A 6,029-nucleotide genomic window follows, 5' to 3' on the forward strand; every position below is an offset into this window, starting at 1 on the left:
GGAAGAAGATAAGGAAAGGAGATAGTGGAGTTTAGCATATCTTTCCTAAGACCAATGTCTTTTCAAAGATTAACATATAAGACATTTGGGTAAATAGCTCGCAAGTGACACATGAAAGCATGTCTAATATGCTTGGAAAATTATGAATCTTAAGCAGGTGAAGAATTTTCTTTTCACTCTTGCTATTAACAGTTAATTGACAGACCATTTAGGTCCCAAGAAAAACAAGTTCAAACTCACCCTTCTCTAGATTACACATTTCTGAAGTCAACTTATAATTGATTCAACAGAAATGACCTCAAAATACACCTTCTGAAAGCTAGATTGTGATTATTTTGTTTTTCCAGAAAATCAAGTAATGGTGGTCTCCTCCTGATTCACAGAAAGGAAAGAAAAAGAAAAAAAACAGTAACAAATTTGTGTATAAAAATCTCTCATTTAAGTTTTTCTTCCATCAATTTTCTTCAGTGTTTGATGCTTATGACCATCAGTCTAATAACAAGAATTAAATCAACAAATAAGTAATGAATGAAAGTTGACAAAAACCTGGAAGCTGACCAGGCTCAGCTTGTGTATGTGCTGGGACACCTGGGCTGTGATCTTAACAGAGCACACATGCGCCATTGCTCCATTTTTGTTGCTAGTCCACTGGGCAACATTTCATGGAGTCCCACACCCTGTAACTTTCAGGAGCTCAGGCATCCGGAGGAATCTGAAACCACCCTAGTATATGGTCTTCGAGCTTTAACACAATCTAACAGAGAACCTACGTTGTCACGCCCAGCAGCTTTCCTGCCAGCTCCACAGGCTATGAAGCGGCAGGGTGATGAGCAACCATTACCAGCAGCGGTTCTATTTGTGATCTGTACACACTCATCCGCGGGGAACAGGGCTAAGAACATTGTTTCCCAGAACACTGTATCCTTGGTCTGGAAATGAACAGTAGTTTGATTTGATTGCAAAGCACAACGAGAGAACTTGGAAAAGCACAGTGGAGCGCTAATTCCACGGGGCTTGTCCACCTTCCCAACACCCTTTTAATTATTAGGAAGGACTTACCAAAGTTGTGGGAGTGATCGTGAGGCACATGGCACCTCCAGAGAGAACGCTTGCATTCCATGTCCGTGGTGTGTCCTTGGGGAAATTAGAAAACCATACTCAGTGACATGCCAGCGGGAGGTGATAATGATGATTTTCCCCAACATACTGTAGAGGAATTTGAGGAAAAACAAGGACATTATACTTATACTAAAAATCTCCGGCCTCAACAGCATGTGACAGAAAAACAAGGTTAGACCATCTAATTTCCAGACATTTGGCCACCCAGGGCTCTCTGTAGCGCTGCCCAGGGATCTTCCTCGCGTGTGCCCAGGAACCAGCCCCTCAAAGCTCTTCAAATCTGCTACCTCTTGCTGTTGACTAGCAAGACATCGCCCTCACACGGCAAGGCTGCGGGCCACTAATGACCCCACAGCAGATGGGAGACCAAACTAGGACTTTCACCAAGAATTTACGACTGTCAGGGAATCACGTAAAAGCGCTATGAGAACCAGCTGCTCAGAAGAGTGCTGGCCTTGGGTGCTGTTTACATCTCACTGCTTGGTTCCAGGGGTTGTCTTGCTTTCTCTCAGCTCTCTTTTTTTTTTCCACTTTCTTTTCCTTAACTGGGAATTAATGATGGCCTCTCATGGTGCCAAGTTAGAATTTATTTCTCAGAGATTCCAGACACTGGAAACCTTGAATGAACGCACAACGAAAACAAAATAAACGGTATGCAGTATTGACGAATGCGTTTTGAAGTATGAGAGAGGAAAGGATTAGAGGCCTGTAACTATTTCCAAGGAGTATCCTACACATAATATGTTTTGAACATTCAGGAAACCTATGAGATGGCTCCTATCCTGCTCAGCCTTCGCATGAATTTCTGATCTTGAACAGTCTTTCAAAGATCATAGCTGCGTAAATGTAGATTCTGGGTCTCCAACTCAAGGCCAATTTATATTAAGCGACAAGATCTGCAGCTCAATCTTTAAAGAACGACATCGTATGAATAAGGACAGATTTCTAATATGTTGGATTCATTCAGAGCACTTTTGCATTTTATAATCTTTGACATTTTTCTTGTTGATTAAATGTCTCATTCACTCTGGACTATATACTCTGTGAGAACAGAAAATACAACTATTTTGCCTACTCATTTATATCCAGAAATTAGGTCTAGCACATAGTTGGCAATCAAAACAATAACAACAAAAACAATAAAAGAAATCTACAGAAATGACTGACGGAGGGATCTGCGGAGAAGTGAATGGAAAGAAAAATGGGTCCATCACGTGACTAACAAGAAGATGAATAAACCAGCTGATGAACTAGTAAGCACAAGGGCAGGTCCCCGTTCTGTGACAAGTCCACTCAAGTGACAAGGTCATGCCAGGAGAGTGGGAGGCACAGAATTCTGACCCGAGGAGCTATTGGGGAATTGAAAATTTTCTGATTGGAAGGGGTTAGAGTTAAGCTTAGGGACTTCTCAGCGCTTACAAAGACAGGCTGTAGCCAGTTTATTCGAGGACTATCCAGACTTCCTAACTCCTTGTTTTAAGTGTCACATTCTCTGAAGCAGTGGCCGCTTGTTGGTATGAATGTCAGGATATGCTGGACCTACTGGCAATTGGCCACCAGCCTTCTTCTGCCTCCTACAGATAGATGTACTGTGGCTTCCTGATCCCCAGGCTTCATTTAAAGGACAAGACGAGGCACATTTACAGAGTTGATCCCTGAGCTGAACGATGGTGAGAGACGGGAATATAGTGTTGGGGGCTGGTGAAGAGGGGGGGAAAACTGGCTCTGATGTCGACAGGTTGGCAGGGAGGATGGTGGGGAAGGTTCTGGGCTTTGGGAAAGCACACACAGAGAGGGAATACTGTGCTGTGTTCTCACAGTGGCAGCTGGGGAGTGTGGGAGGCCTGTAAAGAGATCATGGAGGGGGAGCTGTGGGAATTGGCAGCACTGAGAAGCCTGAATGCCCTTGATCTTCAAGTCCTGGGCTGCTCAGCAGAGTGGTCAGTCATGAGACCCTAGGGTCCCCAGCCAGTCTCTGGTCAAAAGTTCCTGGCATCTTAGACTGTGGTCCCTGTGCCTTAGGGCCATGTGCATATTTCTGTCTTCTCCCCAACAGAAGCTGGTCCTCTCAGGGGCCTTTCACCTGACTGCACCAGAAGTATGACTCAAGCATCCGTTCACATTATTCAATGTTTAACCCCAAACTTTTAAAGGCTTCATACCCACTGCGGCTTCTAGTCTAACTGTTGCTTCTTAACTTGAAGCTGGAAAACTACAGTTAGAGGTACAGAATTTCCCTTATGTTTAAAAAAAATAAAAATCCGACACAAAATATAAGGGTGAGCAAAGGGGACACTTCTACTGACTTAGCTTGTACTTGTCCTCTGACAGAAATATCCTACTCATCTGACCTTTAAGCTGCAATTTCTACTGGCAGAGTGATTTGTAACCACCTTTGCAAGACGGATGGCGACAGTATGGAAATGCAGCTGAATTCATGGTTATCCTTAGGTTACAGAGACGCTGTGTGTGCCTGGCTAGATCCTTGGGTATTTGGTCCGTTTTGTAAGCTGTGTCAGTACGAGCTCTGATAGCATCTTGGATTTAATCTGGCAATATTCTTCAGAAAAAGAAACAAACAAACAAAACCTCAGGATGCTTTTTACAAATGTCATTCCTTTATACTTTTAGGACTTGCATTGAAAAGATTCTTAGAGGCAGGCATAAATTAAGGAAGCCATTCTTTTCTTTAAGAGCGCTCTACTGAGGTTTCCTATTTCAATGAGCCTGTCTGCATTTACACATACTTGTTTTAGTTCTGTTTGTGATTTTTCTCTCCAGTCTTTTACCTGTACCCACTACTCTAAGCTTATTTTCTCTTCAGACGGTCTCTTGTTGGCTCCCTGAATCCCACCGTCACCCCCTTGTCACACTCCCTTTTTTCCCCTTTGCCTGGACAATATTGAGTGAAGAAGAGTTCATCAAATATGTTTTCTTGTATTTTTTTTTTTCTTTCTCCTTCACTTTCTGAAAAAACACAATGTAATTCCAAAGTGAAATTTTGGACTAATTTTCAGAGCTCGACACTAAGAGTCAGCTGGTTCCACATTTTAAACATATTATCTTATTTCAGAAACACAAACGTTTTAACTTCAGTAGGGTGGCACATAGCTGCTTAGTATAATTTTAAAATTAGACTTAAAACTATTTGATGAGTCAAATGTTGTGCTACATGGATTTATGTTCTTTTTTCTTTCTTTTTCATGCTCGCCTCCAAATACTTAGTGAGCATCTATGTTCTGTGTAGTTAATAACCTAGTTAATAACTATTATTTGAGAGTTTTTCTTGCTACAAGCAGTTTACAATCGAGTCAGCTACATTCAACTTCTATGGAAATCCTATCACTTTTTTCTTAATAAATTTACTTACATCCATTCTTTGTATTCATTCAACAACAACAACAACAAAAAAACACATTTGTTAGCATACATTGCATTCGAGGACAGCTCTAAAGTCTGGTGATGAAAACCCTGTAGTCTTTGTTTGCACATGGGGGACTAATCTACTAGTCACGCTTTCAAATCTAAAACTACAAACTGAAAGAAGTGCTCAAAAGGCAAGAAACAGGGCTCGCTCTGTAAGACCCAAAATGGGAGCCAGTGGCAGTCAAAGAAAGTGTCACGAAGGAATAACGTGTGACTCGAATCACGCTGCTGTGCATTCGGTCTCCAGAATTTATCTTCTAGTTGCAGGTTTGCACCTTTAAGAACAAATCCCTGGTGTGTGTGGAAGAGAGGTGAGGGACGGTGGCATCGCGGCCCACCTGGCTTGAGTTATTTGCAACAAGACGCAGGACCCCAACTCAGACACCCAGTGGAACCGTATCTTACACAGAAAAGGAATCCTGCCTTCAAAGGAAAGTTTGAATGAACTGGAAAAGGAGGCAGAGGAGGAGGAGCAGCGAGTCGTTCAGCAGTCCATCTTGAAGACATGACTTTGGAAGAACTGGAGGAGAATGAAGATGAATTTAATGAGGAAGATGAACGAGCTGTTGAAACATACAGACAACAAAGACTGGCTAAGTGGAAAGCAACTAAACTGAAGAATAAATTTGGAGAAGTTTTGGACGTCTCAGGAAAGGATTATGTTCGAGAAGTTACCAAAGCTGGAGAGGGCTTGTGGGTAATCTTGCACCTTTACAAACAAGGGATTTCCCTCTGTGCCCCGATAAATCAGGGAACTTGCCAGGAAGTTTCCTGGGGTCAAATTTATCAAAGCCATTTCAACAACCTGCACACCCAATTACCCTCACAGGAATCTGCCCACAATATCTGTTTACCTTGAAGGTTATATCAAGGCTCAATTGATCGAGCATCTGGTGTTTGGTGGCATGAACCTGACAATGGATGAGTTGAAGTGGAAATTCTCTGAGTCTGGAGCAATCAAGACAGACCTGGAGGGAAACCCTAAGAAACCAATGGAAGATGTGTTGCTGTCCTCCGTGCAGGGCTCTGTCCCCACTGAGTAGGGGCAGGGACTCGGAGGGTGACTGAGGCTGCGGGAACTTGCCAAAGGGGATGTGACAGATGGTCTGGATTTTCTTAAAAATGGAAAAGTAGGATTGAGTCCTTTGCTTGTTAGCCTTTTATAATTATGTTTCAAATCTCATAGATCTCACATAATATCATCGCTGGGAATCCTATTAAATTTCATGGAACCCTCTTTTGAAATTAATAACAATTCCTTAAAAAATAAAAGCCATGTGTCGGTATGGCAAATGTATGCATATGTTTTCTTCACCTATATTTTAAGGGAACTGTAAAACGATTCACTGTTTAGTCACATATAACTATAGGCAAAGGAATATTGAATTTAAAAAATAATAATGTGAATAAATTTTACAGTGGAAAATTGCAACTAAGCTTTGCAGTTACATAATTGTTTATTTTTATTCTTTTATAAAGATAGC

At 41.8% G+C, this 6,029-nt stretch overlaps 1 pseudogene; it reads left to right on the forward strand.

Annotated features, from left to right (window-relative positions):
- Nucleotides 1–528: 528 nt before the first annotated feature.
- LOC109454899 (phosducin-like protein 3) lies at nucleotides 529–5,613 on the forward strand (annotated as a pseudogene).
- The last annotated feature ends 416 nt before the right edge of the window (nucleotides 5,614–6,029 follow it).

This window comes from Rhinolophus sinicus, chromosome 1 (genome assembly GCF_057876585.1).
Source record: "Rhinolophus sinicus isolate RSI-liver-muscle chromosome 1, RSI-T2T, whole genome shotgun sequence".
Classification (NCBI taxonomy): Eukaryota; Metazoa; Chordata; class Mammalia; order Chiroptera; family Rhinolophidae; genus Rhinolophus; species Rhinolophus sinicus.